The sequence below is a fragment of the Balaenoptera borealis genome (genome assembly GCF_965194805.1).
Source record: "Balaenoptera borealis genome assembly, chromosome: 6".
NCBI classification, from domain to species: Eukaryota; Metazoa; Chordata; class Mammalia; order Artiodactyla; family Balaenopteridae; genus Balaenoptera; species Balaenoptera borealis.
The window spans coordinates 133,368,649-133,386,760 of NC_138863.1; the positions used below are offsets into that span (position 1 = coordinate 133,368,649).

The 18,112-nt window shown below is 51.9% G+C and overlaps 1 protein-coding gene across 2 annotated transcripts in view; it reads right to left on the minus strand.

Annotated features, from left to right (window-relative positions):
- GLI2 (GLI family zinc finger 2) overlaps positions 1-9,612 on the minus strand; it is a 248,308-nt gene extending 238,696 nt beyond the window's left edge. Inside the window, exon 1 of one of the 2 annotated variants that reach the window (XM_082396096.1) lies at positions 9,152-9,612. The gene's annotated coding sequence lies outside the window, so the exon portion shown is untranslated. The remainder of the gene's footprint in view (positions 1-9,151) is intronic. The other variant, XM_082396093.1, reaches the window with a different exon arrangement.
- Between the last annotated feature and the right edge of the window lie 8,500 nt (positions 9,613-18,112).

The following is an 18,112-nucleotide window of genomic DNA, read 5'->3' on the forward strand; positions in this document are numbered from 1 at the left end:
GGCAGAGAGGCCAGGCCACTCCACCAGTCCCTGCTCCTCAAGGCGGACGTCCTGCAGCTCCAGGCCTGAGGCCACCACGGCTGGGAGGGCATGCCAGCCTGCACCAGCTCCTCACTCAGCCTTTCTGTCCTTCCCAGGGAACCATAAAGACAGCACAGGCAAACCCTTCGGTCAAACCTCAGTGGGAGGTCACACTTCCCAAAGATCTGCTCAAACTCGGCAACACAGACCTGGACCCAAACAGGGACTGACTTCTGGCCACTGAAGCAGTGAGACAGCCATCATGATGCACAGGTAGTTTCTTATACAGGAGAAAACAAAGGAGCGATCCTAGGGACCCTCCGGCCAAGAACCCACGGCACAGAAACGAAGGTGCTGATTTAACAAGCTCGCTGCTCTGTGGTTTCTCCTGGGGTCTTCAGGGATCTTTCACAGCAAACCAGGGGACTGCCGCAGCCACCTGACAGTCTCAGAAAGAGAGCCCACTTCTCTGTGCTGTTCTGGAGGAGAAGCAGCTCAGTTCTCAGCTAGTTTGTGTGCCCCAACCTCCAGTGCAGCAAATAGCTGGAAAGTCTAAATCCTGAGTTATCCATCCAGGCTTAAAGAAGCAAACGTTCTCCCTTTGTTAATGCAAAAATCACAGAGGAAGTGAAGGACGTCACAGAAAGAAATCACTAAATTCCCATCACCCCGCCCTAAAAAGTCTTGATAAAAGGCAGATCTCAGGGTCCCCTCCATAGGAATTCACATTCAATAGGGTCTCCATGGGGGCCCGAGAATCTGCATATTTCCCCAGCTTTCCATCTGAATCCCTGGCTGGAAGCCCGCTGGAGGCTTTCTTAGATTTGCCTCTATAGCTCATTTCCAGTGCTGACTTCACTCTCTTATGCTATTTCTCTTTTTGTTTAAGTGCATCTTAGGAGAAGAAAAATATCTAATTCATAAAGAGACCTGGTAGTTAAAAAACTTCCTGGTATATACGTGTATCAGCATAAACAGAGATATCACACACACCACATTCACACTTAACCGGAAGAGCAGCCTAACATACTACATCATGCCTGTGAGTAACATAGGACATTACGTGTGTGACATCTTCTAAAGACGAAGACACCTGAGTTACGTTCAAACCCTGCCATCCTGCTCCATCCTACCGTCAGCACACCTGACAGCTCCTGACTGAGTAACTGCTGAGTCAGACTCCTTCTTCCCCTACAGAAACGAGGCGCCCTCAGCCAGCGAGCCCAGCGACGTCCCCTCACCTTGATCTCCGCAGACGGTGAGGGCCAGCCCTAAATACGCTGTCGCTGCCTGGACACACAATGTATCAACCCCACACAACCCACTGCCGTCTGCAGAAACGGCTGAGTGATGAACCTTCAACCCATCATCCGATCACGATGACCTCAATTTTTGGAGACAGCAAGTCAAAACTCGACCCTTATCGTCAGAGATCCGAGACACATTTCAGGAGGGTCTGAAAAGGCATTGCCGAGTGCTTCCCCCACCCACACCAATGTCCCCTAGTCCACTCTATCCCTGCTCACCCTGTGACCACATCCCGGAGGTGCCCCGAGCACTGCAGCTGACTAGGCAGAGTGACAGGCAGGGGGAGATGGGAAGCGGGGGGCAGCTTCCTTGAGAGGGCCTCACTTCACTCTCCCCAGAAGCAGAGGCAAAGACCCAGACCCCCGACTTTGTCCAGACCCTGGTCCCCCCACCCTGCCTGAGGTCTGATTCTTAAAGACAGCTGCGAGAGGCCGGCTGTGCTGGCTCCCAGGCTGGTGAAGCTGCAGGATCTGAGAGCTCACATCTGCCTAGCTTCCTCCCCCTCCACAGAGAGGCCAAGCGACTGGCACAGGGTCACCCAGCTCTTGAGTGATGGGTGTCACTCTCCCAGATGTAACCCCAAGGGTCTGGGCTCCTTACTCATCACGGGGCATTTATCCATCCCTTTTACTCTCTTCCTCAACTTTTTCCAGAAGAAAGCATCTTGAAAAGATGACACACATAAGGAAGTCTTCCTAGCATTTGGTGGGGGGGGGGGGGGGGTGGCAGTCCTCTGCCCAACTTTTTATATCACTGCTACCTTCATGGGCAGGCATTAAAGGCTTGCTCTTAAGATGGTCTCAACCAGCAAATGACGAAGATGAGGGCAGGGGGCATCAGAGCCCCTTCACCCTTCACCACCCGGCTCAGTCAAGACGAGTTCAAAAGCGAAGCCCTTCTTAGTTCCCAGAGCAGAGCATGTTCAGTCCCGGGGGTACATCACCGTGATGGTCACCTTGGATTTATTTCAATGCCTTTGTGTTGTCCCACCCACAGACGGCACTTGTTAAGACTTCTAGCCCCTGCTTCTTAAGCCACCGCGTGGTGAACTATAGGTTATCCAAGAAAGAATCAACACATGAAGAGCTATTTTCTGGCCTTCAAGGCCTGCCTACACTGCAAATACTTGCATAGCAATCTCCCCCAACGCAGGTTTAAAAATATGGACTTGTTTTTTTTTTTAACTCCCAACATAATGAATGAGTTTAAATATTAGAAGTTGAAATTATTAAGTAAATCATTTCACCTGCAAAGCTTCTATTTGCATAACATTAATTCATGATGGCAGCTAAAACAAATTCATCATATTTGGTATATGAGAAGCTGATTTACGTAGGAATTGAAAAAAAATCATGAGCACAAAATTATGTTGAAATGATGTACGAACTCAATGGAGAAAGATTTTTCTCTTTCTTTTCCTTTGCTGTTTTTTAAAAAATCATCTGAACAACTAACTGAATTATGGTGAGAAGGAAAAGGATTTCAGGAGAGGAAGGAGGCAAAGGACTGGCATCTCCGGAAATGAATAATGCTACCGCCTCACGTGTGTGGCAGGCTCCCGGTGCGGGTACACACACACACTGTTATTAATGTCAAGTATGCCAAAGATACGCTGGGAAATCATTACCATTCATCGCCACTAACCGCCATTAAATTTCAATCAATTCAACTTAGCACAAGTGTACTTGAGCGGCCCTTACAGTTCCTTATAAATGTGGCTCAAAAGTAGGGCTGACTTATTGCATTGTCCACCACACAAAGGAGCATTGCTAAGCGTCTGCTTGGACGCAGGGACGGATGCTCTTTTAACATCCTAAGCATTCAACGATCCTTCTTTTTCTAAGCGCTAAGAGGTCTTGAATCCCTACAGGTCAAGGCGAATGGGTTGGGGTGGGGGGGGATACTGTTCTGAGAGACCACCATTCCTTTCCTGCCTCGGTGGGGAAGGTGGGGGTCAGGGCAAAAGGGGGCCTTCGGCACCCGCGCAGATGCCTTACGGAAAAAGTTTCGGAGGCCGCCAAAAGTTTGGTAACGTGGCCCCTTTTCTCCTGGCTCTAGCGAAATGCTCTCAATTCACTCTGCAAACTGTCACCTAAAGCCGAATGAATCCCTTCTCGGAGAAGGGGGAGGGGAGCCACTGGGAAGGGGCAGGGAGGACCAGCGGCCGTGGGCAGGGAGGGCGCCCTTTCGAGAAGCGCCTTCTCCAGGTGGGCGCCGGCTCCCCCGGGCGCTGCGGTCTCCCACCCGGCGACAAAGGCGGCCGATCTGGATCTGGGCCGCTGGCTTTCTTCCCGAGCCGCCACGAGCAGGGTCCCGCCTGCCGCCACTCGCCGGGGCGGCCGGTGCGCGGCCGGGACAATGTGGCCATTGTTCGGGCGCCACAAACCGGGCGGGCGGGCAGGTGGGAGGGACGCGGCGCGGCCGGCGCGCGGGCTCTCGGAGAGCAGAGGGATCCCCGGACGCGGCCACGGTCCCCACGGCCTGGGCAAGCCGCGTCCCGGAGGCCTCCCGGCCAGCCCTCCGCGGGGCAGAAATTGGAGGGGGGCGGGGAGAGGAAGGAGGGGGAGGCGGGGGAGCGAAATAAAAAGATGCCCAAGGAAAGAGGAGATGGGCGGGGAGGAGAGGGAGGGAAAGAAAGAAAAGACAGGAGGGAGGAGAGAAGGAAGACCCAGGGCGGGGAGGGGAGGGGCAGAGCGGGCGCGAGAGAGAAGAAAGGGGGAAAGAAAGAAGGGAAGGAAACAAAGCGGGCAGAGAAGACGGGAGATGGGGGAGTAGGGGAGACAGACAGACAGACAGATGTGCAGTCTGCCCAGGAAGCCTCTGCAAAAAGCTGAAGTTCACCCTGTTCCGTGGAGGGAAGCGGCTCCAAAGCCAGCCGAGTCAGCAAAGCATAATCACACCAGGGGCTTTGCTTAATTACAGGTCTGAGAGTCGGGGCTGGAGGAAGGGCCATACTTAACTGTGTCCCCGGGAAGGCCCAGGCACTCAGTCGAGAGGTTTGTCAGGGTGGGGAAGACAAGTATCCCCCGCCTCCACCCGCCCGGAAGCCCAGGGAGCCCCGATCGCGGAGAAGCCCGGCCCCCGAGGTCGAGGCGGGCGTCTGGGCAGCGGCTGGGGCCGGCCCGGAACACCCATCAGGAAGGAGCTTCTAAGTTCACTGGGGCCGAGAGTCCAGGGCTGAGCCGGTGCTGGTCTGCGGGGAGGCCGCAGGCCGGGGAGGCCCCGCCTCAGCCCGGAGCAGGGCCACCCGCCTCCCCCCCACCCCCTCCCTCACTTGCTGGAGGCCAGGGGCCCTCGGCCCGAGGGGGGAAATCAATCCCTTGCTAATGAATAAAAAGCCCCCTTTATTTCACTGCTGTGTTTGGTTCATTAAATTTTCCACAGATTTGCAGAGAAGAAAACATAATCAATAAACCTTGACAAAAAGTGAACGTGTGAAAAAGGCCGGAGAATGGAAAAGTGAGATAAAAGTGCTATCCGATCACAGATTTCAGGGGCAGATGACGAGCCCGGGCTGCCCAAGAATCTCAATGGACCATCACCCTTTTGCGGCTTTCCCTCCCTTTGCTGAAACTCTTCATTCAAGACAATAGGAAATGCACTAAAACTTTTTTCTTATGCTAATGCCTGAAACAGGGCACTCACAGTTAAAACACACTTCCCAGCAACCTTTTTTTTTTTTTAAACGACACACATACACACACACATAAAACCACATTAACTTTTTCACTTGAAACCAAAAATCTCAGAAACAGTTTAATATGAACTCTTTGGTCACATCTTAAGTGAGTTATTTTCCCCCATGTGTGTTTTTTTTAAGAAGCCAGAATCAGAACACAAACCACTATATTGAGGGTGCTTTTGTTGATGAAGGAATTGGGTAAAATAATATACTAAACATGCAGAAAGTCTGCTGGTATCACTGGTGCATTTTCCCAGGGGTTTAAACATAGTTTTGTAGGTTAAGGATGTTTTGGTCACCCTCAAAATCTAACAACAATGATCAATGATTTTTTTTTTAAATCCTTTACGGTCCACAGCAAACACTCAAATTCATTTGGGAATACGTAACAGTATTGAATCTGGTGGCAAGTATTTATTTAAAACCCATGAAGCTGTTGCTCTTTACCAGAAGACACTGCCTAACAACAAACAGGACCCCTTCCCAAACCGTCTTTTAAACAAGTCTGAGGCCACAATTACAAAGAAGCCTCCCTTCCCGGGAGCCTTCTTTAGAAGCCAGCGAGCCTTGTTCACTGAAATTGCTGCCTATTCTGGTGGCCAGTACAATCACCTATGCGGCCTCTCTGTACTTTCTGGAATCTGAGAATACAGTTTCTCTCTTTGGCATTCTTCACGTGTTTCACGTGTGCGAGCCTCTGACACTTACTGAAAAGAAGAAGGGGGGTGGGGAGCTGCTTCCCCAGGGTTCCATTTCAAAGGGCCCAGCAGGTACAGCTGCAGTGGTCCACAGCTAGGTCCACCTGGCCTGGCCTGGCTGTCCCCGAGTACCGGGAAACAGGCCCAGGCACAGGTAGAACCCCACCCCATCCTAAAGAAGCAGGGCAGGTGGCTCCACCTCCCCGGAGCCAGAGTCACCAGCAGAAGCGAGCGTCATTCAGATGAAAGGAAACCCGGCTGAACACACACTTGCCCAAGGAAAAGGCAGGCTGCCCTACCCCTTGAGTCCACAAGGATGTGGGACTTGGGTTTTGCGCTTGAACAAGCCAGCTGGGTGTGTAGGGGTCACAAAGCCTTTCAAAGTGTGCATGACAACCTCCTGGTCCCAGTTAGAGGGAATCACTGGCATCTGTGGGGTGACGGTCCCCCCGCCCTTCCCCGGGTGGTCAAGAGAGGCCCTGCTGGAAGAAGGGTGTTTATTAGGCAAATATTCAATTTTGTCAGTCGGCCTGCTGAATCCCGGGGTTGGCTAATCCAGCCCTAGGGGCTGCACTGTGTACAGGGCACGTGTGGGAGTACACAAAGCATGAAGTATTTGTGTATCTTTCAGTCTGCAGTGCAAACAAGCCAGCTACAGTACACAGCCCCCAGGGCCCCCGCAGCCGGGCAAGGAGTCGCTGACCAGCAGCCCTGCGGCCCCCTCTTCCAACCAGGCAACTCAAAGGATTCTCTCTGTTCAGTGTCCCCCCCACAGGTGGGCTGGAGCATCCCTGAGAACATGGACGGGCCCGTCTTTCTAAGGCCGCCCGGCCAGAAGGGCCTCTCTAACCCCACACACCCTTCAAAGTGGGCCAAGCCAAGAGTCCCCTCCAAGGCCGCGGGCAGGGTCAGTGTGAGTTTGGAAGCAGCCTGGGAGGCCCTGCTGAAGTAGTCTGAACCCTGTGCAAATTCTCCTCCAAACAATCCGCACGGAAGATAAAAAACCATCCCTAACAGCCAGTCCTGCCTTGTTCCGGTGAGCCCAGCCCTGCTTTGGAAATGTTTCTCTCCCTCCCACTGGTATCCTGGCCCACTGACTTTGAAAACAGACTGCTCTGACTATAATCTGTCACTCAGATGCCAAACCAAGAGACAGCCGGGTCACCTGAGGGCTATTTCCTGGCCGAGTGGGCTCCTCACCTCCAGTGCCTTAGTTTAAATCCCCCTAGAATCACTAACTAACCTCATGAAATGAGCGTATTTCTCCCAGCAAAGGGCAAATACAAACCACCCTAAATATCACAAACTTGAACTAACTCTGAAGCGCTCTGACAAGTGACAACTCTCCATGCGTCTAGGTTTGAGTGGGACCTAAAATCTGGGGGAGAACATCTCCATGATTTCCTGTAACCCTCAGCTGTAAGAGGGAAGCACTAAGTCTGGGAAAACGAAAGCAAGAAAGATGAAGGAAGAAAGGGACCAGGGAGGTTCCGCAGGGATGTGTCTGCAGTGGCCTAGAGGCTATAGTCTAGAATTCCTGCCCCAGGGCGGACCAGAAGTTGGGGAGAGCCTAAAGGGCACCAAAACTCAAAGCAGCCAGGCATAGTCAGGGCGCCCTCCCCGGCCCTGGGGAGACCAGCCCAGGAAGCCACACAATGACTTCTTTCCCGGCACAGCCAAGTGCAAAGCCGCTCCCAGGCGCCCACACAGGGAAGCCACCGAGGGAAGGAAACCCCCAGGCAAGGTAAGGAAATGGGCGGGGAGGGGTCTCGCAGGCAAGGTGACGAGAGCAAACAGGTCTCACGGGGGCACCGGTGGCGAGCCCGCCTATTCCGTGGCTTTCCACGGCTGTACATTTTGGATTTCACCGTTTATTTACTTTCCTTTCTGGCACCGAGCCCCCTGAGCACGCCAATACAATATTTGCTTAAACACTATTTTATGCCGCTTGCGAGGGAAACGTTTACTTTCAAATTCTCCAACATCCCCCTGAGCCTCGTCAGCAAACAGCACATGAGCGTTTTACAACTGCTCCTTTATCTGGAGCTGTCGGGATTAAACCTTCACACGCCCGGCGGGGGCGGCGGGGCGGGGGCCCAGGACGCGGCCGCGGCCACTGGGCTGCAAAGTCCGCGCCGCAGGCCGAGCACCGCCCGGGATGCGCGGGCCGGAGGGCAGAAGAGCGCAGGAAGGACCCCCGGGGCCCGGCACCAGACTCCAAGGAAAGGTCTACTTTTCCAGCCGGGATCAACTCGGAAAGCCACATCAAAATGACACAAAAGAGAGGCGAGTGGAGGAAGGCCCCCTGGGGGAGACCCAAAGCCTACGAGCGTCCCTGCGGCCGGTCACCCGGGGTGAAGCGCACGGGCTCCATCCCGAGTTCCCCGCGCAGTAAAAGTCGGGTTTCCTAGGAAATGACAGCAATTACTGCTGGGCTGAAACGACGCCGAGATGGGTGGACTTCCAGCTCCCCGACGCGGCAGGCGCGCTCACACTCACACACACAAGCACGCGCCCCCTTCCTCCTCCCCCCTCTACACGCCCCCCCGCCCCGGTCCGGGGAAAACGCTCCCCTTTCTAAACCCTTAATAGGATTGGCGCCCAACTCTCCCCGCGCCTCTCCCCATCCATCACACACAGATCAAGTTGCAGTAGTGGATTTTTCAAATTCCTCTGCAAATATACTTGTTGAGAGATTGCCGGGGGGGGGGGGGGGAACGATGAGTGGGGGCGGGGAAGAAAGTGCGGGGTGGGGGGGACCCGAGGAAAGGGCGAGGGATTACGCGCGGATCCCTCCGGGAAGTCAAGCGGCTCTTGGGGCGGAGGGCAATAGAGGCGGAGGAGAGAAGCGAGGAGGGAGGCCGGAGGGAAGAGCCTGACCGAGGGGGAGGGGGCAACAGGGCCTGACGAGGGGGAGGAAGGAGCGAGAAAGAAAGAAAGGCAGGGCTCGGGACGGGCTGCGCGGAGAAGTGCAGTTAGAAGTTCTCAGCGGCTGGCTGCAGCTCCTCCACCCCCGGCACACTCCCCGGAGACACACTCCCACCGCCCACCTCTGGAGCGTCGCAGCATCCCAGCCTCCGGCGCTACCCCCACCTCCCGAGAAAACAGCCCAGGGCTCGCGCGAGGTGGAGACGGCGTGGAGGCCGGCTGGCTGCGCACCCCAAGAAGACTGACTCTTTCCCCCAGGTGGGAAGGGGGATGCAAAATCGCCCCCCGGCCACGAGTTCCTAGTCCCCGGACCCCCCTTACGTCCCCGCCCGGCTTGGCCCGAACCCGGACCCGGGCCGCCCGCTAGCCCGGTGCCCGGATCCCCGTGCCGTGGCGCGGGTACCCGGCCGAGGGACCCTCCGAGACGGCGCAGCATCCCCTCGGCCCGGGGTCGGCCGGAGTAGGGGGCACTTCGCGACGAAAAGCAAGCAAAAGAAGGCCAAAGCCACTTTACCGAGGGAGACAAAAGTTTGCCTCTAGCACGCAGGTGGCCTCCGGGGCGCCGAGCGGTGCCTGCGGGCCCCCATCCCAACTTGGCTGGCGCGGCGAGCCGCCGCGGGCTGCCGTGTGCCGGGACTCAGTCCGGCCGGGGCGGGGCGGGCCAGGCAGGGGAGGGGACCGAGAGGCGGGCGGGGGCCGGGCCACCCTACCGCCGGCGAGCGGGCAGCTCCCCGAGGCCCCGGCGCGCCGCGCGGCCCGCGCTCCTTCCTCCCGCTCCTCCGGCTCCTCCTCGCCTTCCTTCGCGTCCGCCGCCGCCGCCACCGCCTCCCGCTCCTCCTCGAAGACTCATTGATGGGAGTTTGAAAAAAAGTCCGCGGAGCCGTGCTGCCTCGGCTGGCGAGCTGCGGCACTCCCGCGCTCCAGCCCGCCGCGCGCCCGCACGGCGCAGCGCCCCCGCGCGCACGGCTGCAGCACACCGGGCGCCGGGCCCCCGCCCGCGCCGCGCGCCCCCGCCCGGAGGGGACCCGGGGGACCCGGAGGGGAGGGGCGGCCGAGGACCCTCCTCCAGCGCCTGGGAGAGAGAGCACACCTACTAAGAAAGTTCGAGCAGAGAACGGAGGAGCGCGCCAGTCTCCAACACTTTTTTTAAGGCGCTGGGGGCGGGGGCGGGGGCGGCGGGGGTGCGTCGCTAACTCAAGTCAGATGAGCTCCGGAGCCGAGGCGCGGGGAAGGCTCTGTTTTCAATCTCTGAAATCCCCCGCCCTCCCCGCCTCCCTCTTCCCCTCCGCCGGGAGATGCCCGGGTCGCCGTTCCCAGTGCGCCCGCTTCTCCGGGCGCCGGGGCGGAAGCGGGGGACGGGAGGGCGGCGGGGAGGGAGGCTGGCTCTAGGGGGTCTGGTTCTGCGCCGACCCTCTGGCGGCCAGCGGCGCGCGCAGGTGCCGGGGTGCGTCCTGCGCACCCCCCGCCGCGACTTGCGCGAGTCGCCCTCTGGGCGCCTGCTGGTGAGAAGCGAAGCAGCTTTCTAGGTTCGGTGCCTGTGTGTTTGGTAGGAAGGGTTTTTGTTTGTTTTGTTTTGTTTTTAGAGACTCCAGTCAAGCTGCCGCAACCAGATGGAAGTAATCAGAACCCAACAACAACAGAGGAAGAAGGAAGAAAAAACCTCACTGAATTTTCGGGCCAAAGTGTATATGGGTGTGTGTGTGAAAGAACTTGCTTAAGCAAACGAGGTGACGAGCCCTGGGCCCTCAGGCCGCACCGCAGCCCAGCACCGAGCTGCCCAGCTTGGAGGAGCGCGGCGGGGGGCAGCAGGCTGAAGTGTCCCCCAACCCATCGCTGGCCCCCAGCCTCTCTAGGGCTGAGGGTCCTCCCCCAAAGAGTGCCTCACTGGGGGAGGTTTTTTGTTTTTCTCTCTAACGTCTGTGGAGCACTTACGATGTGCTGGGTGACGCGTTATATTTCTTTTACATTATTTAACCTACAAAACTCTGTGAAGTAGGTTTTCTTCTCCCCCATTTTACAGGTGAGAAGACCTGTAAAGACCTTAAAGAAGTGAGTAGGTTGTCCAAGGCCAGAGCACTGGACTGCTATCCTCCACGAGTTCAGTAGGTTTAGTTGAACCATTAGCTCAACTAAATTCACCCTGTAGGGGGTGGGAGTGAGAGCAGCTCTCTCCCTTCAGCCCTTCTTCCTACAGTTGGATCTTGTCTAGAATGCAGGGGGACCAAGTTCTCAGAGACCCAATTCTACCCTCCGTTCACCAGCCTATCTTACTGATGTAATCCCTTTTTCTCAGTAGCTCTCTCCATTTGCCATTAACCCTCCTCTAACTTTATTTTTCACTTTTTAATCAAAGAGGGAGCATTATCTTCCCTATTACCTACCTTCTTTTTATTCTCCTTACATTCATTTACATGACAGAACAATTTCTTCTTGATCTAGAAAAATATATATATGCAGAACACTATCACAGCAATTTGATGCAATTTCTCAAACAGGCTCTCCAGATTTGGGGGAGAAAAAAAAAACCTGCAGGGTTTTTAAAAAAGCAAAACTTGCAGAACTCAATGTATTTATTAAAGGGAAGAGAAGTTTGGGACTTTCTCTTTAAATCTGATCACATTCACCATTCCTCCATGCTATTTGTTTAAATTCCTGCTGAGCTTTCAGACACAGACTCTAAGGAGACAGAAAAAGTAAACTCTCCCTCCCTTCCTTGGCCATATTTTAATGACCCCATTCATATCTACCCCATGAAATGTGCAGAATCATTTCACGTTACTGGAATATTAGCAGCGTTGGCTGATTACTTCATTGCAAGCTTGTCTCTGTTGGTTTCCTTGTGTTGTTAAGTTGGCGAAGAAGTTTAAACAAATCGACATTTTGGGATAGTTCCTTTTCTCTGTTTTTCTTCTCAGACCCGCTCCACTCCTTCTGGAATCCAGGCACTCTCATAACCTTTCCTGGCTTATTTTGGCAAGAAGGTGGCTGTTGAGAAGAAGATGGAATCTTTCGGTTTGAGGAGAGGGTGTAAACATCACGCCTTGATCTCTAGATGGCCAGAAGTCTGGGCACTGAACAAAAACAACAGAAGTTTTGGAGCGGAGGCAAACTGGTAGAGCAGAGAAGTGAACACTGGACACAAGGTCCTGGCCCCAGGTCTAGAGCTAAATGTATGACCTTGGGCGAGTGCCAGTTCGTTGATTCAGCAGCTTTCTGTGTGCCAGGTACCATTCCAAGTGATGTGACATCACAGTGAGTGGAATGAACGAGATCCTTCCCCTCATGGAGCTTAATGTTTCATGAATAACCACAGACAAATACATAATCGCAAACTGGGTAAAGAAAAAATACCAAGTGCTCTAAGAGCTTACGATGGGTGACCTGAACTAACAGGAGGCAGCAGTTGGGGGTGCCGAGAAGGCTTACCTGAGGAAGCGAGGTTGCACTGATAGGAAGACGGAATGAAGGATCAAAAAAACCAAAAATCGATGCATGGAACTACGTTATGCAAAAAAGCTTCTGCACAGCAAAGGAAGCAATCCACAGTGTGAAAAAGCAGCTTATGGAATGGGAGAACATACTTGCAAACCATATACTGGCGAGGAGTTCATTTCCAAAATATGTAAGGGACTCCTAAAACTCAACAGCAAAAATACAAATGACCTGATTAAAAAATGGGCAAAGGGCCTGAATAGACATTTCACCAAAGAAGACATACTGATGGCCAACAGATGTACAAAAAGATGCTCAACATCACTCGCCGTCCAGGAAATGCAAATCAAAACCACAAGGCAAGGGACCTCCTGGCGGTCCAGTGGTTAAGACTCCTCACGCTTCCAATGTAAAGGCCACGGGTTCGATCCCTAGTCGGGGAACTAAGATCCCACATGCTACTCAGCCGGAAAAAAAAAAAAACACCCACAAGGCAATATCACCTCACACCTGTTAGGATGGCTATCATCAAAAAAACAAAAGATAGCAAGTGTTGGCGAGGCAGTAGAAAAAAATGGAACCCTAGTGCGCTGACAGTGGGAATGTCAGTGCACAAGTCATGTTGAATAAAATTAAAATGGTACAAAATAGTGTAACCATTATGAAAAATAGTATGGCGGTCTCTCAAAAAATGAAAAATAGAATATGATCCAGCATCTCACTTTGGGGTATGTATCCAAAAATATTGCAATTAGGACCTTGAAAAGATATCCACACTCCTATGTTCATCGCAGCATTACTCCCAATAATCAAAATAGGGGAATGACCCAAACTTACGTCATCAGATGAAATGCATAAAGAAACTGTGGTATAAACACACAATGGAATAATATCCTTAAAAAAGAAGGAAGGGACTTCCCTGGTAGCGCAATGGTTAAGAATCCACCTGCCAATGCAGGGGATACGGGTTCGAGCCCTGATCCGGGAAGATCCCAGGTGCCGCGGAGTAACTAAGCCCATGTGCCGCAACTACTGAGCCTGCACTCTAGAGCCCGCGAGCCACAACTACTGAACCTGTGTGCTGCAACTACTGAAGCCCATGCACCTAGAGCCTGTGCTCCGCAACAAGAGAAGCCACCACAATGAGAAGCCCGCGCACAGCAACGAAGACCCAATGCAGCCAAAAATAAATAAATATTAAAAAATGTAAGAGTGTAAATCTCATGTTAAGTGTTCTTAACACACAGAAAAGAAAGGGATACAAGGAAACTTTGGGAGGTGATGGATATATTTGTTATCTGGATTGTGGTGATGGTAATATGAGTGTATACATATGTCCAAACTCGCCAAATTGTATACATTAAGTAGGTACAATTTTGATACACCGATTCTACCTCAATAAAGCTGGGGGGGGGGGCGGGAATAGAAGGGCTGAGGGAGAGTCAATGAGGAGAGGAAAGAGGAAGAAGCAGTGCTCCGATTCTCCCTTTTCTCTTTCTGTAAGAGGAACCTGTTGACAAGAAAATCCAGGTGCAAAGAGAAGTGGCTTGTGCATCTTTGCACAGTGTTTCAGTTACTAGGGTTGTGTAGCAAATCACCTTCAAACTCAATGGTGTAAAACAACCATTAATTATGCACAAAGATCCTGTGGGTCAGGGTTTTGGACAGAGCATCATGGGGCCGGTTTGTCTCCGCTCCACAGTGTGGGGACCTCATCTGGAAGACTCCAAGGCTGGCGCTGGGGTCATCTGAAGACTTGCCCCCTCACACTGCCTGCTGTTCACGCTGGCTGGTGGCTGGGGGCCTCGGTTCCTTTTGGTCTGGACCTCTCCATGTGGTCTCAGTACTGAGACTAGTGTGGGCTTCCTCACAGCGTGGTGGTAGCTGGGTTCCCAGGGTAAGCATCACAAGAGATAGCCAGGCAGAAACCCTATCGCTTTTTAGGAAGCTTTGGAAGTCACCCAGCATCACTTGGCTGCATGCTTTTCATTGAGACCCAAAGTTCTGCCCAGATTCAAGGGCAGGGAAACTAGACTCTGCTTCTCGATGGGGAAAGGCAAGATTCTGAAGAGCATGTGGAGGCAGAAATGGTACTGGGGCTACTTTTGGAAACACACAATCCGCCACACAAATCTGGCCGGAGACACAGAAAAGACTAGAAAAAGGCTCTGAGGTAGCCCGCCAGGTGTGTCATTTTGTGGCTTGGCCACAAAGCCCAGGAGCTAGCACTTAGACACACTAGAAAGAAGTGAGACACCCAATTCCTACCCTCAAGGAATCTACACTTTCATCAGGAGACACGCAGATTTGGCCACAACTGAAGGACACAAGATGATTTAGTAAATGAGGGGTGGGCAGTGGCTAAGAAGGCGTCAGAAGAACAAGAAGGACCAATCCCCAAAGGAGATCGATCCTGTGTTACTCTTCCAGGGGTCCTGAGATGGCCCTCAGTCTCCCCCGCTCCTTCCATCCCAGTATACCTCCCAACAGGCTCTCTGGGACCAGTGACACTGTGAAGTCAAGAGTGAGTCCTATGACTTTAGGCTGTGTCTGTTATTACAGTGCAGATACACCTGAGAGGGCTAACACAGACCCTTGCTAGGGGATACTCCTTACCACTGTGAATAAATTTATCAGATCTTTTCCAAAGAACCAGCTTCTATAGGAGGACTAAGCAACATAAAGATGGCAACTGAAGGGGCACCAATAGGAGGACAGGTACACAGAGGGAGGATGCCAGGCGGGGCAAAGACCAACACTCATTTGTGATTTATAGCCCAAATCTTCAACCCCCTCCCGGACAACGTTGTGGGATGAAGCAATGCAGAGACTCACACAGGGGATTTGTGCAAAGTTGGGAAATGTTCGGAACCCATTTCCATAGAAGCAACCAGCGAAAATCCTTTTCCCTCTTAGGGCTACCCTAGAGGACACAGTGGGGAGGGAGTCAAGTGTGGAAGGACCAGAACTCTCTGGCTAATGGGTACATTCATGCAAATACATGTATTCATTCATTCAGCTCTGTTGAACTTCTGCCATGTACCATGAACTTCAGAGATGAAAAGATGAATGAGATACAGCCCTTGCTTGCTTCTACCTGCTAGTCCCTGTCTGGATGGCACTCCCACTGGCCCCTGTGTTGCCTCAGAGCAATAAGGGCTCTGAAAGGTTTCCAAGTGCAGGGTAGATTGGGAAAGGAAAGACCTGGGGAAAGGGACCAAGGGACATTGATGCAGCCGTCCTAGGAGGGGAGAGAACAGAAGGGCATTGGGGTGGAGAGCAGGCAGCAAAATCAGCAGGGCTCAGAGATCCAGCGAATGTTGGTCAGGCTTCCTTCCATCTCAGGGCCAGCCCTTGAAAGAACTTTTCTCAAGATGCCTTGTGGGTTTCTTTTTTTTTCTTTTTTTTGGCTGCATTGGGTCTTTGTTGCTGCGCGCGGGCTTTCTCTAGTTGTGGCGAGCGGGGACTACTCTTCGTTGTGGTGTGCGGGCTTCTCATTGCGGTGGCTTCTCTTGTTGCAGAGCATGGGCTCTAGACGTGTGGACTTCAGTAGCTGTGGCACACGGGCTCAGTAGCTGTGGCCCGCAGGCTCCAGAGTGCAGGCTCAGTAGTTGTGGCTCACGGGCTTAGTTGCTCCGTGGCTTGTGGGATCTTCCCAGACCAGGGATCAAACCCGTGTCCCCTGCATTGGCAGGCGGATTCTTATCCACTGCACCACCAGGGAAGTCCCCTTGTGGGTTTCTTAACCGAAGTGAAAGAGGTAGCATCATCTCACAGACATCAGTGATTCTAAGGAATATCAGTAGTCCTCACCAATCACATAATAACGAAAGACACTATTTTAAGACAATTTAAAAAGAAATTATTTGCTACAAATGAACTTAGATACAAAACAGAAAATAGACCCACAGACATAGAAAACAGGCTTATGATTACCAAAGGGGAAAGGGGTGGGGAGGGATAAATTGGGAGGTTAGGATTGACATATGCAGACTGCTATATATAAAATAGATAACCACCAAGGACTTACTGTGTAGCATAGGGAATTATAGTCAATATTTTGTAATAACCCTTAAGGGAAAAGAGTCTGAAAAAGAATATATATATGTATAACGTAATCACTGTGCTGTACAACTGAAACTAACACAACATGGTAAATTAACTATGCTTCAGTTAAAAAAAGAAAATCAGATCAATGTCTGCTTAGGGACAGAGGAATTGGGGACGGAGGAATGGATAACAAAGAGGCAGGCATAAGGAAACTTGTGGGTGATCTCTAGATCATTATCTTGATTGTGGTGATGATTTGTTGGATGTAAATTAAAAAAAAATTTTTACATGTAAAAAAGAGAAATTATTAAAGACTCCTAATTAAAATGTGATGAAATCTTTACAAGATACTGGACTGACCCTCGCATTGATCTTAAGGATAGACACACCCTGCCCATAGTGTATTGAATTTAGCTTAAATTAGTCGCTTCTCTAAGGAGTTACCAGGAAGCAATGGAGATTCAGTGTGGAAGATGGCTGGTTTCCAAGGCATCCACCTCTGGGGTTCCATCCACTCCATTCTCTCCAGCAGAAAGAAGGTGATGGGAGGTCACTTATGGACTTCAGTAAAAGAACATTTACACTCAAATCTTCCCAAATGCATACACATCATTTCTCCCCTTTGATACCTCCTCTGTTTTTATCCATTATTTTTTCAATGTTTCACCTTGTCTTTTTTTTTTGGCCTTGCAGCGGGATCTCATTTCCCTGACCAGGGCTCGAACCCGTGTCCCCTGCATTGGCAGGCAGATTCTCAACCACTGCGCCACCAGGGAAGCCCTTGACTTGTCTTTTTAAATGTTTGGTGTCAGAGTTTTATTTTGTGCCTGGGTTACTTGGGGAGCTTCGTTTGTCAGAAGTCAGCTGGGGTGAGGCAAGCTCCCACTGCCTCTGAATCAATCCAAGAAGTCGGGAGATGATTTGGGGGCCGCCCAGGGTCAGGCCATGAGGCAGAGGGTGTCAGCAAAGTGGAAGCAGGAAACTGGTTCGCGAAGGCGGGAGTTGGTCCATAGCTGAGGCTAACCCACAGGGTGTATTAGATAGCAAGTCTTCCGCCCCCAAAGTAACATACAAATCAAAAGCTTTCATATAAATAAGCAAAACCAGTTAGAAAATAAAACGGAAGATAGCAAGATTGTGATAACAGAGAGGAACAAGGTATAAACTGGCTAGGAGTAAATGTAAAAAGAAATGTTCAAAACCTGTGTGTGAAAAACTATCAAACACTATTGAAACACATGAAAGTAGACTTGAACAAACAGAAAGATATGTGTTCTTGGTTAGGAAGATTCAGCATCGTAAAGGAGTTAGTTCTCCCTAGGTTAATGTATAAATCACTGCGATCCAAATAAAAATACCGTCTTTCCTTGGGGGGTGGGGGGAGCAGGACTAGATAAGGAAAACCTGAAAATGAAAAGCAATGGGAGGGGGACAGGCAGACCTTTCAGACCTTGAAACATAATGGAAAGTCCCTATAGATTATCATACTAAGTGAAGTAAGCCAGACAAAGACAAATATCATATGATAGCACTTGTATGTGGAATCTAAAAAGAAAAAAGCTACAAATGAATTTATTTACAAAACAGAAAGAGACTCACAGACATAGAGAACAAACTTATGGTTACCAAAGGGAAAAGGGAGGAGATAAATTAGGAGTTTGGGATTAACATATACACACTACTCTATATAAAATAGAGAACCGGGCTTCCCTGGTGGCGCAGTGGTTGAGAATCCGCCTGCCAATGCAGGGGACACGGGTTTGAGCCCTGGTCCGGGAAGATCCCACATGCCACGGAGTAACTAAGCCCGTGCGCCACAACTACTGAGCCTGCTCTCCAGAGCCCGTGAGCCACAACTACTGAAGCCCGTGAGCCACAACTACTGAAGCCCACGCACCTAGAGCCCGTGCTCTGCAACAAGAGAAGCCACCGCAATGGGAAGCCTGTGCACCGCAATGAAGAGTAACCCCCACTCGCCACAACTAGAGAAAAG